The 17,726-nt window shown below is 43.2% G+C and overlaps 1 protein-coding gene across 3 annotated transcripts in view; it reads left to right on the top strand.

Annotated features, from left to right (window-relative positions):
• The window catches only part of LOC138390767 (SLAM family member 9-like), a 69,908-nt gene that overhangs the window by 38,685 nt on the left and 13,497 nt on the right, over nt 1–17,726 (top strand). The window lies entirely within an intron of this gene.

Genomic DNA, 17,726 nt, shown 5'->3' with positions numbered 1-17,726 from the left:
CTCACAGGGCTGGCCTTTGACACAGCCATTCCCTGAACATGGTGCTCCTCATTCCTGCAGTGACCCCTTCTGAATATCTGGAAAGTCCTACTCCTCCCTGAAGACTCAGTCTACCCACACCTCCTCTGGGAGGCCCTCCTGAAGCCCTAGCACAAGAGGTAAACCTCTGATGCAGCAGGGTTCCTCTGTCTGGCAGTTGATATTTTCTCAGTCTTTCCTCCTGGGTCATGAGCTGCTTTAGGGCATGGACATCATCTTGTTCATCTCAGTATCCCTGGCACAAGCAGCAGCTTGGTGTCTGGTTGAATGAATGGACCTGCCATTGTCCTCCCTCGTCATCCTCTGCACCAGACCCCTCATACCCCTCCACCAGGTTTCTCCCTCTGTCTCCCCTTGGAATTGGGTATCTGAAGTTCTCTCCTGCCTTAATTTTGTTCATCCTTTTTATGAGGGAAACAGCTTCACGTGGATGGGACATGGCTAGCCTGCAGGCAGTCATCCTATGGCCTATTGTGGTTTTGATGTTGATCTTAGGAGCTATATCATACCTTTGGAAGACACAAGGGAAGAAGAAGAAGAAGAAGATGGAACCAGAAAGAGGCAGATTGCACTTGTCCTTCCAGGGCCAGATACCTCCCCTCCTCCACTAGAACTTGGTCCCCTTTCTCCTGAATGTGGGTGCTTGGGGAGTCTCCTGCAGATGGGATGGTACATATGGCCACAGTTTTGGCATTCATGGCAGTGGGAGGGATACAGGTGTCCAAGGCAGAGACTTAAGGATTGTGTGTGTGTGGTTCAGGTACCCTATTGCAGGAGGACCCCAGAGTTGAGGATGGTGGCATCCACTATGCAGAGCTGATGAAGCAGGAGTCTCAGGTGGGTAAGAACAACATGATGGCTGTGGCCACTGGCCATCTAGGACACTCCCAGGTCCCTCACTAGCCAGCCCTGGGCTTCCAAACCTAGGTATCTTCCACTTCTGGCCCTGTTGCCTATTCATGTATTTCTGGACAATCAACACCATTTACTAACAGTAAGTTGTAACTGGTGTGAATGTAATGCTTTCCCCTTTGGAGAATTTCATAAGCAGCGCATGTCAGTGGGCACTGGCTCTGCAGGTCCCTCTGGGACAACTTTATCCCTCTGCTGCTCCAGGACCCCTCTGTCTTGCATTCCAGGGCCTCGGTGAACTACATGTGGAAGGAAAGGGGCCTGTGACTACTGTCTACAGTGAGGTCCGTATACCAGGCCGGGCCATGAATATTGTTTAATGGAAGAAGCAGGAGAATCAGCACCACGGGGACACGTGTGGTCTGAGCCTGAAGCCTACAGACACCTGCCTCTCCCAGCTGCAGTTCAGCTATACCCTCCCCTGGTCTATGTTAGCCTGGCTTCACAATCATAAGCTCTATGGGTACTCATGGCCTGGTTACGTTCTGTGACACCTCCCCATGCTGTTCTCACTCTCAGGATTCTCACCCCTGCCAGGTGAGGGCTCTTTGTCTGTCATTCAGAAGGATTCTGACTCCTCTCCAGAACCTTCCCAAGGGGACCCTGTCTGGTTGTGCAGGTAGCAAATCCCCACGACTTCTGCTGTGTCGCTAGTGTGTGTAATTCGGAGAACACAAGCCCAGTTGTGGGAGCTGTGCAGAGGTGTCGACTGTGCCACAGGGGAGGGAGTTAGGACCTGGGTTCTAGGTGCTGAGTTGGGGTGAAAGGAGGCAGCATGGGAGGGTGGAAACCCCCACAGGGACTGGCCTGAGGCTTCCTTCACAGATCTCACGTAGGCCTCCCTTGGCTGTGTTGAGCAGTGTGTGCGTGTTTGTGTGTGTGCATTCGGGGGAGTGTCTAGGGCACATCATGCAAGTCAACCAAAGCTGCCTTCCTTTTCCCCTGTGCTAAGCTGGACCTAAGCCTCAGCCTTAGCCAGTGGACCCAAAGTTATCTTCCTGTGCAGTAGAAAGAGGAATTTGCATGATCTCAACCCCCTAGCACACAAACAACAACGAGAAAAGAAAATGATATACCAATATTTTTATGAATAAAGATGTAAAAATCCTCAATAAAATTCTAGCAGATGAATTCAGCAGCGTATGAAATACATACTCCATCAAGCACAAGAGGGCTTCATACCAGCATTGCAAGGATGGTTCAACATACATACTTCCATAAGTGTGATTCACCACATAAACAGAAGCAAAAACAAAGATCATATGATCATTTCAACAGATTAAGAAAAAGCATTTGACAAAATTCAGCACCCTTTTATGATAAAAACTCTTAACAAAATAGCCATAGATGGAACATATATCAAAATTACAAAAGCTATATATGACAAAACCACAGACAACATCATACTGAATAGGGAAAAGTTGAAAGCACTTCCACTTACAACTGGAACAAGACAGGGGTATCCACTGTCATTACTTCTATGCATCATAATGCTGGAAGACCTAGACAGAGCCATCAGGGAAGAGAAGGAAATTAAGGGTATCCAAATGGGGAAAGAGGAGGTCAAACAATTGCTCTTTGCTGATGATTTGATCTTCTATTCAAGTGGCCCCAAAGATTCTGCCAAGAGACTCCTGGAGTTGACAGACAAATTCAGAAAAGTCTCAGATTACAAAATCAATGTACACAAACCAGTAGCATTCCTATTCACCAACAACAGTCAAGGTGAGAATCAAATCAGACTGAATACCTTTCAAATAGCTAGAAAGAAAATATTATAAAATACCCAGGAATATATTTAAGTAAGGAGGTGAAAGATCTCTATAAAGAGAACTATGAAACACTGCAGAAGGAAATTTCAGATGATGTAAACAAATGGAAAAACATATGATGTTCAACAATCAGCAGAATCAACATTGTTAAAATGTCCATAGATTCAGTGGAAACCACATCAAAATACCAATGTCATTTTTCAGAGATCTAGAAAAAATAATTCTATGCTTTGTTTGGAACCAGAAAAGAGCCTGAATAGTTAAAGCAGCCTTAAGCAAAAGGAGCAAATCTGAAGGCATCACTTTGCCAGATGTTTAAATATACTAAAAGGCTACTGGAACCAACACAGAGACATAGACCAATGCAATAGAACAGAGAACCCAGATATAAAACCATCCACATGTTGCCATCTGATCTTTGACAAAGTCGAGAGAAATATACACTGGGGAAAAGAATCTTTATTCAATAAATGGTGCCGGGATAATTGGATAGCCACATGTAGAAGATTAAAACAGGATCCACATCTCTTACCACTCACAAAAATTAATTCAACAAGGACAACAAACTTAACTCTAAGACATGAAACTATAAGAATGCTAGAAGAAAATGTTGGAAAAACTCTTCTAGATATTAGCCTAGGCAAAGAATTGATGAAGAAGACCCCAAGGGGAATCACAGCAGCAACAACAAAAAATAGATGGTACTTGATTAAATCATAAAGCTTCTGGGCCGGGCGTGGTGGCTCAAGCCTGTAATCCTAGCACTCTGGGAGGCCGAGACAGGCAGATTGTTTGAGCTCAGGAGTTCGAGACCAGCCTGAGCAAAAGCGAAACCCCGTCTCTACTAAAAATAGAAAGAAATTATATGGACAGCTAAAAATATATATAGAAAAATTAGCTGGGCATGGTGGCACATGCCTGTAGTCCCAGTTACTTGGCAGGCTGAGGCAGGAGGATTGCTTGCGCCCAGGAGTCTGGGGTTGCTATGAGTTAGCCTGACACCACAGCACTCTAGCCGGGCAACAGAGTGACACTCTGTCTCAAAAGAAAAAAAAAAAAAATAAAATAAAAGGCTTCTGCATAGGCAAGGAAACAATGAACAGGGCAAATAGAAAACCTATAGAATGGGAGAAAATAATTGCATGCTATACCTCCAATAAAGGGCTAATAACCAGAATCTACAAAGAACTCAAGCAAATCTACAAGAAAAAAATCAAACAGTACCATTAAAAAGTGGACAAAAGACATGAACAGAAGCTTTTCAAAACAAGATAGACTAATGGCCAATAAACATGTGCAAAAATGCTCAGCATCACTAATCATCAGAGAAATGCAAATCAAAACCACAATGAGGTACCCCCTAACCCCAGTGAGAATGGCTTTTATCAAAAAGTCCCAAAACGATAGATGTTGGCAGGGATGCAGAGAAGAAGGAATGCTTCTACGCTGTGGGTAGGACTGAAAGCTAGTACAACCTCTATGGAAAAGAGTATAGAGATTCCCCAAAGAACTAAAAGTAGACCTACCATTTGATCTGGCAATCCCACTACTGGGTTTTACCTAAAGTGAAAAAAGTTATTTTATCAAAATAGACTTGCACTAGAATGTTTATTGCAGCACAATTCACAATTGTAAAGATGTGGAATCAATCCAAGTGTCCATCAATTCATGAGTAGATTAATAAAATGTGGTATATGTATACCATGGATTACTATTCAGCCATAAAAAATGCACTAAAACCTTTTGCAACCATTTGGATGGATCTGGAGACCATTCTCCTTAGTGAGGTATGACAAAAATGGAAAAACAAACTCCACATGTACTCACTAATAAATTGGACCTACCTATCAGGACTTATGTGCACAGATGGAAGTAAAAGAAAATGGAAATCAAGCAGGTGGGAGGGGGGAGGAAATTGTACCTATTGGGTACAGTGTACGGTATGAGAGTAATGGGCACAATTATAACTTTGACTTAAGCAGTATAAAAGCAACTCATGTAACCAAAATATTTGTATCCCTGTAATATTTTGAAATAAAAAAGAAAAAAAAGCTAATGACATAGATTAAAAAATATGAATTTTGGTGGGGACAAAACATTCCTACTATGGCAATATCTTTATGTAGATTTTTAAATAAACTGCTTGTGCTAGAAAGGAAAACTAGAAAAATAAAAATTTATTAATACAACAAAAAAATCCTTCTAAGCAAATTAGGTATATATGGAATGTACCTCAACATAATAAATGCCATATAGGACAGGCCCACAGCTGACATCATATTCAATGGTGAAACTCAAAACTGTTTTCTCTAAGATCAGAAACAAGACAAGTATGCCCACTTTCAGCATCTCCATTTAACATAATACTGGAAACCCTAGCCAAAACAATTAGACAAAAAAGGAAATAAAAGGTATTTAAATAAAAAAGGAAGAAGTAATATTATCTCTGTTTGTAGATGACATGGCCTTATATATAGGAAGCCCTAAAGGCTCCACCAAAAAACTCTTAGAACTAATATACGAATTCAGTAAAGTTGCAGGATATGATGTTGACATACAACAATCAGTGGCATTACTATGCACTAACAATGAACTACACACCTCCCGTTAAGAAAATATTTCCATTTATAGTAGCACCAAAAGAATAAAATATGTAGGAATAAATTTAACCAAGGAGATTAAAAATCTGTAGACTGAAACTTATGAAATATTGATGAAAAACTTGAAGATGACACAGATAAATGGGAAGATATCGTGTGATCATGTATTAGAAAATGAATATTGTTAAAATTCCCATACTACCAAAAGCACTTACAGATTAAAAGAAATCTCTATCAAAATTTCAATGGCATTTTCACAGAAATAGAAAAATTCTTAACATTTATATGGAATTACAAAGACACCAAATGGCCCAAATGATTTTGAGCAAAAAGAAGAAAGATAGAGGCATCAGACTTCCTTGTTTTAAAGTACATGACAAAATTCTAGTAATCAAAACAGTATGGTATTGACATGTACAGAGCTCAGAAATAAACACATGTCTGTAAGGTCAACTCGTCTTTGAAAAAAGCACCAAGAATATAAAAGGGGGAGAGGATAGTCTCTTCAATAAATGGTGTTTGGAAAACATGATATCCACATCCAAAAGAATGAAATTGGACTCATCTTACATCTTACAAAAATTAGCTTGAAATACATTAAAAACTTAAATGTCATATGTGAAGCCATAAAATTCCTAGAAGAAAACTGCGAAAAACCTCCTTGACATTGGTCTTGGCAATGATTTTTTGGAGATGACACAAAAGCACAGGCATCAAAATCAAAAACAAACAACTGGGATTATATTCAACTCTAAAGCTTCTGCACAGCTAAGGAAACTATCAACAGAATGAATAGACAACCTATGGATTTGGAGAAAATATTAATATTTACAAACCATTGGATATGTAGTTAATATCCAAAAATATATGAAATTCATATAATTCAGTAGCCAAAAACAAAAAAATAATTTAAAAATGGGCAAAGGCTCTGAATAGACATTTTTCCAAAGAAGACATACAGATGGCCAATTTTGATTCCATGTGAGAAGTTTCTGACCTTGGAACTCAAGGACGGCCTTTTGAAGTGACTTCCCATTACTAGGTGGAGAGGGGGAATCAAGCCAATCTTCCATATTCTCTTGTCTGGGAATGTGCAGAACAGTTTTGGGGGAGAGGACACAGTGGTCTCCAGGTGACTTGCTTGAGGCCATACAGTGGGATAGAAGACCAGATGTGATGTTGGGGAATGAGTCCTGAGCTGCTTGTCAGGAGTCCAGACCTCGTCCTTTGATTAGCTGGGTGACCTTTTACAGGTCACATACCACCCCCTGCCAGGACTCTGATTTCACATCCATTAAGCGGGGTTAATACACAGTGACCTGACTACTTTGAGTCCTGGGACCAGCCTGCAGATGTCCCCTTGGGGGTGTTCTGCCTGGGCAGGCACAGCAGAAGCCTCAGTGTGGAGGAGAAGGTGGCACTGCCCAGTGTTTAGGAGGATGGTGCAGCTCCCCATGGTAATGGGAGGTGGAGCTCTTGAATGTTGTGGGGTACCCAGGTTTGGAGAGAAGAGACCAGGGCCTAAATCACAGTAGGTGGTGGTGAGTTTGAGCCAGCTGAGGCTGTGACCAGAGGGAGTGTACACTTCTCTATCCCACTCCTCTGAGATAGCATGATCAGGGCTGGTAGAAGCTTAGTGAAAGTCATAGTTGAATCCAGCCAAGAGCCTGTCAGCTTCTGTGGGGCCTTGGCTTGCCTTGAGTATATGGAGAGGATGACTGGCATTAGTGGCAGCCGAGGAAGCCCTATGGCTGCCAGCAGAAGGTAAATGCTAATATTTGTGTAGAGACTGTGCACAGTTAACACTCTCCACAAAGAGCTTTTTTCTTTTGCACACAGCTTCTTACTTGGGCAACAGTCAACAATTTCAAAAAATGAGAAAAGGTCTTTGACTTATTAAATAGGACATGAAAGAAAAACAAAACAGAAATTATAGAAATGAAATATTCATTGAAGAAATTACAAAACACAATGGAAAACCTTACTAATAGGCTAGATCAGGCAGAGGAAAGAATCTCAGTGCTTGGAGAGAACACCTATGAGCTAAACAAATGAGTCAAAGAGAAAGAAGAGAGAAAAAGAGGAATGAGCAAAGCCTACAAGAAATGTGAGATTATGTAAAGTGGCAAACATAAGAATCATAGGGATCCCTAAGGACAAAGAAGAAAATACACAAGAGTTGGCTAATTTATTTGAGGGAATAATTGATTAAAATGTCCCTGGCCTAGCTGGGAATATAGATATCCAGGTACAAGAAGCCCACAGGACTCTAGGAAGATTCATCATGCAAAGGCAATCGCCATGTCACACAGAATTAGGCTGTCCAAAGTAAACACAAAAGATGCACTCCTACCAGCAGTAAGATGAAAACAGCAGGTGACCTACAAAGGCAACCTGTCAGACTAACTGCAGACTTCTCAGCTGAAACCTTACAAGCTAGAAGGGCCTGGGAACCCATCCTCAGTCTTCTAAAACAGAATAATGGACAGCCTAGAATTTTGTATCCTACAAAACTAAGTTTTTTATTTGAGGGAGAAATAAAGCGTTTTCCAGAGAAGCGATCGGTGAGGGAATTTGTGAAGAGCAGACCTGCCTGTGGGAAGTACTCAGACCTGCATTACACACTGATCAGCGCAATAGACACCCGCCAGTGTAAAATCATCCAAAAGCTGAAGTACAGAACTCAGATTCCATGATGGCTCAAGAGGTAAAACAAAGCAATAAGGGTCTACTCAACAGGATGAGCAGAAATACATCCCACCCACTTATCAATTTTTTCAATAAATGTGAATGGCTTGAACTTCCCAGTGAAGAGACAAAGGTTGGCTGAATGGATAAAAAAAATACAAGCCAAGTATCTGTTGTCTCCAGAAATGTATCTGACCCACAAGGATTCATTGAGACTCAAGGTGACGGGATAGAAAACAATATTCCACCCAAATGGAAACCAAAAGAAAGCTGGTGTAGCTTTTCTCATATCAGATAACATAAACTTCAAATCCACAAAAGTAAAGAAAGACAAAGATGGTCACTATACAATGGTGAAGGGAACAATTCAACAGGAAGACTTAACAATCCTGAATGTTTATGCACCTAACAAAGGAGCACCGAGATACATAAAGCAAATCCTACTTGATCTAAAGAAAATGATAAATAGCAGCACTATAATAGCCAGGGACTCCAACAGCCCACTGACAGAACTTGACAGATCCTCCAAACAGAAAATAAGCAAAGAAACAATGGACTGAAATAGAACTCTGGATTAAATGGGCCTAACAGACATCCACAGAACATTCTACCCCCAAACTACTGATTATAAATTCTTCTCATCAGCTCATGGAACTTTCTCTAAAATTGATCACATCCTAGGCCGCAAAACAGGTCTCAACAAATGAAAAAAAATACACATTATACCATGTATCTTCTCAGATCTCAGTGGAATAAAATTAGAAATCAACTCCAGCAAAAACACTGATCTCTATACAAAATCATGGAAATGAAGCAACCTATTCCTGTGTGATAGTGGGGTCAGGGAGGAGATAAAGATGGAAATCAAGAGATCTTCAAACTGAATGATAAGGGGGAACAAGTTATAAACCTCTGTGGGATACAGCAAAAGCATTCCTGAGAGAAAAACTCATAACCTTATATGCCAACATTGCAAAGACAGAAAGATTACAAATCAACGGTCTTATCAATTGTCTCAAGGAACTGGAAAAGGAAGAGCTAACCCATCCTAACCCAACAAAAGAAAAGAAATAACCAAAATCAGAACAGAACTAAATGGGATATGGACAGAGGATACCAACAACCTCAGGAGGGGCCCACTCTGGTTTGCTGTAAGAGAGTGACTCCTTGGTGACCAGGGTAGCCTGGGGCTGAGCTGTGAACCCAGGTAAGCAGATAAGCATCAGGGTAGGGCATGTGTGAGAGCACCAAGCTGGTTGTGACCACGGTGAGGGTGTCGTGGTCAATGTGATGTCAGGCATATCACAGTGTGAAGTTATACATTTCTCTGCAACTACTTATTGAGTGTGCACGGCATCTACAAAAGAGCTGAATGGCTCTTTCTCTAGACTGATGGGCTGTCCTCTAGTAGTAACTTGCTAGTCCTGCCCTTGAGGTGGGAAAACTTGTGTAAGCTGGTTTCCTCCCCCTTGAATGTTTCCGCTGAAGCTGACCATCCTCGCAGGCAGCATGCCATGGGTCCCTGCTCAGAGCACCAGCCGCCTTGCTGGGCCTCCAGGTTCCTGGGGTTCATCAGCCTCCTCCTCATTGAGTAGCCCAGGTTCCCTGGGAAGGAGAAACAATTGTGTGGAGCTGGGATAGCTGGGCCGCCACCCGCGGGAGGGCTCTTTCGGTTTTGTTGTTTTTCGGGAATTGAAAGAGGAAACCACTGTGGTATAATTTAAAAATGCAGCATATTTGGCTATAGCCCATGGTAAATAGAAAGAATGAAATGGCCATTTGGTGGTGAGCAGGATGGGAACCCTGAGCTCAGGCAGCCTCGGCTGCATTAAGGTGACCTTAACCTTAGAGGTGAGGCAACTTCTGTGCATTAGCAGGGAAGCCCAGAGAGCCTGGAACTGCCTAGAAAGAGGGATGCAGAGGGATCAAATAGCTGCCTCCCAGGGATAAAGGGTGGAAATGGTGTACTCCTGGCCTGGAACTCAGCCGTGTCCTGACAGTCTCTGCACTGTGCTGTGGAGGAGGGGCCAGAACTGGAACCCCAGTGTCTGAGCTGCAAGAAGCTCCTCTGGTCTGGGCTGCTGGAGCTGCACTGAACAGGAGAGTGGAGGTGCACGCTCCTCTGCTAGGGTTCAGCTCCAGGCAGATCATCTCAGAGGAGAGGCCCTTGGAAGTCTCAGGTTTATCTTAAAATGCTTGTGTAATTTGCGTGAGTTTCCATTTTAAAATGTTAAAAAGGATTTGTACTCTCAGGTAAAATGAATCCTATAGACTATGCCCTTTTTCATCCCTGTGGGTGGCCTTTCCCTCTACCCTGAAATGCTGTTCAGGCTCTGGAGACCTGGGAAGAAGCCATGTCCATCACAGCACTGTTCTGGGACAAAACCCTGGGGGAAAAAAGAGGAGGTGCCCATAAGTTGAGAGGGATTGAAGACATTGAGAGTATGTGCCCAGGGATTATTATGGAGGCCTAAAAATGCAAGTTCCAATTGTGTGTGAGGAATTTTCCGTTTTCATGAAGTAAAATTCATGAATCCCTATCAGCAAGCTTCAGGAAACTAAATACAATGAAATCTTTGTTTTATAAAAAAGAAAGCAGCCTCCAAAATTTAAGGGTGTCTATGCACCCACATGTTTATAAGAATATGCTAAAGACAGGGAAGAACCAGTAGATGCTAAAATGGGCTAGAGGAAGGCATGAAATTTGGGTGGGAAAAATGGAGAGGAAGAAAGTAGAATGACCTGACCTAGGCAGCATATCATTCTCATTGCTTTATCAAATATTATATGTGTATATGTATAATGACATGAAATAAAAACTAATGAAAAAATAAGTCCTAGTAAATATGAATTTTTGTGAAAGGTTTTATTGTTAATATTTTTATTTTAATATATCAGCCACTGATTGAACTTGCAGGGAAGTTTATGAAATCTAATGGATTAGAAAGCACTTGTAAAACAGGACTTCTTGAAGCAAAGATGAGCTTTGCAATAGGAATGGGCTAGATCCTGTTTAAATAGGTAACTTTTTGTTGACAGCAAAATGTAGGCTTTCTCCACTTCCATGATGTTGTTAACTTGGAGAAATATGTTCAAGTGTATAGTTTTCTCTGTAGGCACTGTGGCTGGGGGAATACTAATGATACAAAGGAAAAGAAAGAAAAATGGAAGGAAGCAAGGGAGGGAAGAAGGAAAGAAGGAAGGAAAAGAAAAAGAAGGGACTTAGAATTGTTTAGTTTGGGGATAGGCTGTCTGTGTCCTGATAATGAAAGTGATTCTCTGTGTATCACACTGGAAGCAGGGAGGAATGAGTTTGGTTGTCCCGTTGGCCCTGCCCTCCATGGTGGTCAATGAGACCAGACCCCTAGCAGTGGAGTTTGGACAGAGGCCGTCCTCAGAGGGAACATCTCCCAGAAACTGCTCTATAGCAATGTATGGACCTCCACAGTTGGATGCATTTCTCCTTTGGTTTTGGGTCGTCCCTGTTCACATTCACCCTTGACTTGGGGAGGGTTGGGTGGAGAAGGAGTGATGGTGAGGGAGGTAATGAAGAATTTGTCTTCATCATTCTCAAACCTTGAACCCTTCCTGGATGTGTGCTTGGAAGGGGACATGGGGAGGGCAGGTGGGAAGCTGAGGGTGGCTCAGCGCACACTGCACTTTCCCAGAAACGCAGGCAGCCACCAGGGAGGGTGACTTCTCTTGTGAGGACAGCCTCAGCCTGAGCATAACAGTATTTACTGAGTGCACAGCCAGTGTCTGCTGGCAGGGAGCTGGAGAAGAAAGAGTCTGCATATGGCTGCAGGGACATGGCCTCAGACCACCTGCTGAAGGACACCGTCACCCTCCCACAGTGTGTGGCAACGTGCTGTGCAGACCGCACGCAAGAAGGCAGCTGTAGCTGAGCTTTTAGAGGCAGCTAGTAGAAGCCTTCGCCAGACCTTTTCAGTTCCTGTCCGTTTAGCAAAAAATACTAGTTTATTTCTCGATGACCCTTCTGACAATGCTGGCAGGGAGAAAGACACACACTGTTTTCACCAGAATTGTCTGTGAAAATGCCTTAGGAAGGGTCCCCCATTGGAGAATGAAATAGTGTCCCAGCAAGTCTAGTTGTCCTGTCTGTCCCCTTAGAAATGATGGCTGTTTTTTGGGCCTACGTTAAATAGAGCACTTACGTTTGGTGTCCATTCTTGTACCAAGAAGTATGTATTTGAACATGTAATTAACTCTGAATGGCATGGCTGACTGAGATGTTACAGGATACTTGTATTTTGCTCATGAATTAATGAGGTTACCAGTCGGATGTCACAAGTGGTTCAAAGGGAGAATGAAAGGAGGCCAGCAGGAATGCCAATGTGGTTACCAATAGATGTGCTGTGGTCACACGGGTGTACGGTGTCTGTGGGTGCAGAGAGGAATGTCCGCAGGGTACACGGCATTTACGTGCTTTCCTTTGGGATGACGCACACTTTGACCCTTCCCTTTAAGCAGCTCCATATCCAGCAGAATAGTTTTCGATATAACATATAATACTTTTATTAATATATTACAACACAACCTGCTAAGGAAAGGGGAAAATGAACAAACCAAATACAGTTAACAGTACAAAATTTATTGAGGCCAAGTTTGGGAAAACAAGTATTCTGCCCTTGCTTTCATCTTTCCCACTCTCCTGGCTACACAGATGTCCTCCGATCCTTGGTAACCTTGGGGTTGATGACGGCTGTGTGCGGACACAGACAAATGAATTTCCTTTTAAACTCAGGGCTTTGGTAAACAGGAACTGGACCTTGACACCCTGGAGCCAACTATGAAATTGAACTTACAGGTATTTCAGTCCCTGGAATCCTTCCTGTTCCCAGGAGGGGACCCCTGAGAGGGACGGCTGCGGGGACGGAGGGACACCAGCCTGGGAACTGGCAACGTCTGGTTCTGCCGCAGGTGTGCTTGGACACATGACACTCATCATGATAATGAGAGCAGCTAAAATTAACAGAACAGTTACTGAATCCTGTCCTGAAAATTTTTCTCTATGTGAGTGCAAAGAATAGTCCAGTGAGGTATGCACTGTTAGCATTTGCATTTCCCAGATGGGAAAGCGGAAGCCAGAGAGGTTAAATACCTGCTGAAGTTCCCATCGCCAGAATGTGAAGCCCCTGTACTTAAATGTCACTGACTCTAAAGGTCAATCTTTTGACTGCTCTGTTATACTATTCAACTATGTCGCCTGACTCCAAAGTAAATTTCAGGTGGATCTACGAGTAAACATGAAAATTAAAATCATAAGCATACTTGAAAACAAGAGAGAATTAAAAACCTATTTTTGAAATGAGAGCTATGTTTTTAACCAAGATGTAAAATGAAGAAGCCATAAAGAATTTGATATGTTTGACTTCATGAAAATACCATTTTGGCGAGGAAAATAGTCCCTAGGTGAATGTCAAACCAAAAACTATAAAAATTAAATTATGTGTGATAGAGAAAAGGCTAATTTTTACAACATATATCTAACTCCTAGAAACTTGAAATGATGATGATTATGAATTTCATGTATAGAGGAAATGTCCATTGAAATGACAGTGAGATATAATTTTCTCTTATTGAATTTGACGAGGGACGGAATGTTTGATCATTATGTATTGGTGAGAAAGCTAAGCATTATTGGTAGGAGTATAGATAGAATCACCCTGTGGAGATAATAATATTGGTGTAAATTTTAGGTATATGTGCCTTTGATCCATGAGATTCACCCTACTGATTTTTCCTAATTTAGACACATCCATGTGTGAGAGGCCGAGATATTAAGATATCAGTGCCACCTTGTTTGTGGTGGCGAGTTACAACTGGGCCATCAGGGGCAGCGGGGCATGGGAGCCCCACGAGGCACGGTGTGCTACAGTCGGTGCGACACAGCGTGCACAGATCCAGCGTGCGTCCCAGTAAGTGCTGCTACGAGAACGGCAAGGAGAGATCGGTGCATAGAGCGTGCTGCGTCTGTGGAGATACACATGGGTGCTTGTGAGTGTGTAGATTATCTCCGGGTGGCTGCCCAGGACACGGATAATGGTGCTGCCTTAGGAGAGGGAACCGGACAATGGGAGCCAGAGATAGGAGAGAGCTAATTTTCAATCTCCTGAATTGTCTCCTCCTTTCATAAACTGTGTGAATGTATAATCTGATTAAAATAAATTAAAAGTCACTTGGTGTGGCTGAAATGCAATCTCCTGTCCTGAGGACCATTAGACATTTGGTATCTGAAGGAGCTGCTGAAATGTAGGGAGTGGGAATTATGTTCATGGGGGATGGGGGACTCTTTCCCAGTCAGGGAAACATCAGGAGAAATCCAGCTACAATAACTGTGGCGATTCCATAGCAGGTGGGCCCTATCATAGTAATGATCATAACACCTAAAGACATACTGTTCAGTGCTTTTAAAAATATATATCATCTTATTTAATGCTTGAGGGAGCCCTATGAGCAGCAGCATTTATTACCCCCAAGGTTCATGTGTGGGAACTCAAGGCTTTGACATTTTAGGAACGTGGTAAAGGTCACTCGGCCAGTAAAGGGTGGATGTGGAGCTTGATCCCAGGCCTGTCTCAGTCCAGAGCTTACACCTCATGTGATGTGCTGGCCAAGGGCTCTGCCCTGGTTCCTCAGGAATCATTCGAAGAGTCAACATGTAGTCCTGAGTGTCCTTCTGAGTTCCTGTATTCTTTTCCCAGGACTGTCATAACATATCAAGCATAGTGTCTAAAATAATGGATATTTACTGTCACACATTTTGGAGGCCGGAAGGCCAAAATCCAGGTGTTTGTCAGGGCCATGCTCCCTTTGAAACCTGCAGGGGTATGGTAGTCAGCTTTGAACCCTACAGGGCTGTATCAGTCAGCTCAGTCTACCATAACAAACAGGAGAAAGTTGTTTTCTCAGAGTTCTGGGGGCTGGAAGATCAAGGTTCTGGCCAATGTAATTTCTGGTGTGGGCTCTCTGCCTGGTGTGCAGAGGCTGCCTCCTCACCGGGTGCTCACATGGCCTTTCCTCAGTGCATGTGCATGGAGAGGGCTGGCTCGCTTACTCTTTGGTGACTCTTGTTATAAGGACACTAATGGTATTGGATTGGGCCCCACCCTTGTGACCCCACCTACCCTTCCTTCATTAGAGTCCCCATATCCAAGTATAGCCACACTGGGTGTTAAAACTTCGACATGTGAGTTTGGGGGGAACAGAAATATTCAGTATATAAAAGGGGAATCCTTCCTCCCCCTTCCCAACTTCTGGTGTTCTCTGGCAGTCTGTGGTGTTCCCTGTCTTGCAGCTGTGTCGGTCCCATCCTCATCTTCACATGCATCCTCCCTGTGTCTCTTCCCCCCGGCTTCCCTCCATGCATGTCGGTGTCTGTGTGGAAGTTTCCCCTTTTCATAAGGATGCTCGTCATACTGGAGTAGGCCAAAGTACAATAACCTCACCTTAAGTTTACTATATCTGCAAAGACTCTATTTCCAAGCAAGGTCACTTCCTGAGGTGCTGGTTTTAGGACTTCAACATGACTTTTTTGAGGAACACAATTCAATCCATAACAGCCCCCCTTCCCACAAGAACGTGCCCCCTGACTGGGGAACAGTAGATTTTGGTAAATATGTCTGTAACCTCACCTCACATGCATCCTGGGGAGCAGAGCTGGAGACTAAATTTGTGTTGGTGTTTTTTTCTTCTTGATTAATAAATATTGCCAGATGAATCCTTACATAAAAAAAAAAACTACATTGAAAAAGCCATCATAAAATTTTCCCAAGTAGTTATGAAAATTATACTGTGATTGGGTCTCATTGTGAGGGAAGGAGAAACTAGATCTCCAGGGTTTGTAGGCACTGAAAAGGCCCCATCACTTTTGCCATATTGTGTTCCTGGAAGCAGGTCACTAGGTGCAGCCCACACTCCAGGGGAGGGGATTACACATTGATGTGCACAGGAGGGAGAGACCTTTGGGAGACACATTAGAAGGTGCCTGCTACATTTATGCACTTAGCATGTGCCAGAAAATGTACTAGATTCTTTTGATCTATGATCTCATTTAATTCATACTATCATTTTGGGACAGTAAGGAAACTGAGAGTTAGGCAGTTTAGCCTGTTCAAGGTTATACTCCACGAGAACCAGACTTGATCCCAAAATTACTTCCAATTCATTGTACTAGGCTGCCTTCCTAGAAAGAAGAATTTTGGATGGACTTGATTAAGAAGAAAAGTTCCGTGGTTGCCTTATTTGTTCTTGATGGTAAAACACTTGCATTTCCTGTTTCCAATGCCCCAGGTGTCTGCGGTGCTGTGGCTGAGATTTCTGGGACACGTGGCTCTGCAGTTAAGGATTGGGGAGCCCACATTCCTCTGAAGGGGATCCCAGGAGAATTTGTCTTGTTTGATGTGACCAAGATGCGGGGAGCAGTTCGGAAACCTGAGCTGGAGGAGCTCTCCTGGAGCTTCAGCCCTGAGTCAGACTACAGGATCATGTTTCGAGTCCAGAGAGGCCTCCAGTCTCCAAGGTGGTTCGGCCTCCAGGACAAATTCAAGCAGAGGGTCCAGGTGCCCAGCATGATCTCCCTGAGGATTTTGAACCTGACCTTTGAGGACAGTGGGCAGTACTGAGCTCAAGCCAGGTTAAATGAAGGAAGAGAAGTTATGCAGTTTTTCCACCTTACTGTCTATGGTGAGTGACACCCCCTCCCTCCAGCCCATGGCTTACCTCTTCCTTTGTCACACAGGCCCCATGTTGCAGGATTCCATTCAGAGACAGCCTTCAGACTGTATCAGCTCCGGTGAAAACAGGGCAAGTGAGGACACGAGAGATGGAGACCAGAGCTGAGATTGATACCAGGGAGAAAATCACTTCAGGGTTTTGGGAAAGGAAATGGAAATTGGGTGAAATAGCAATTGTTCCAATAACATTAATCATCCTTTCTAAGACTAGTGTTACTTAATTTGTATAATAGTTTTCCATTTTTTCTAGAACAAATTACCATGAATTAGCAGCTTAAAACCACAAAAATTTATTATGTCAGCCTCTGTAGGTCTCAAGTCTGACACAGGTTGCACTGATCTAAAATGAAGGTGCTGCGAGGCTGTATCCTTTCTGTAGGCTCCAGGGCAGAATCCGTGTTCTTGTCTTTGTCACCTGCTGGGTGCTATCTGCCTGCCTGGCTGTGGCCACCTTCCTCCATCTTCAAAGCCAGAAACGGTGGGTAGAGTCCTTCTCGACCCCTCTCACCTCCTCTCCCTCCTTCTGTCACTTCTAAGGATTCTTGTGATTACACTGAGCCCATCAGGATAACCCAGAATAATCTCCTCTTTTCAACGTTAGCTGATTAGCAACCTTAATTCTATCTGCTACCTTAATTCCCCTTGCCATGTAATCTAACCTATTCCCAGGTTCCCAGAACTTCAATGTGGAAATCTTTGGGCCACTATTCTGTCTACCACAGTTGGAAGTCCACACATATCGACTCCTCCCTATACCCTATCCTCTCAGCTCCAGCCTCAGACTCACTCAGGACTCCACAAACCCAGCTCTCAAAGCCTTGATCATTGTAGAATGTTTACACTGCATAGGACAGCTGTTTATCCAAGACTTTCTTTCCCTAAAGGTCCTCCTGCATAGAGAAATATCCTACACACAGTTGACGGTTGAATGGTGTTAAACATTGTTTGAGGTTAGGTAT

This window comes from Eulemur rufifrons, chromosome 8, assembly GCF_041146395.1.
Source record: "Eulemur rufifrons isolate Redbay chromosome 8, OSU_ERuf_1, whole genome shotgun sequence".
Lineage (NCBI taxonomy): Eukaryota > Metazoa > Chordata > Mammalia > Primates > Lemuridae > Eulemur > Eulemur rufifrons.
This window is presented reverse-complemented; position numbering and strand designations above follow the sequence as displayed.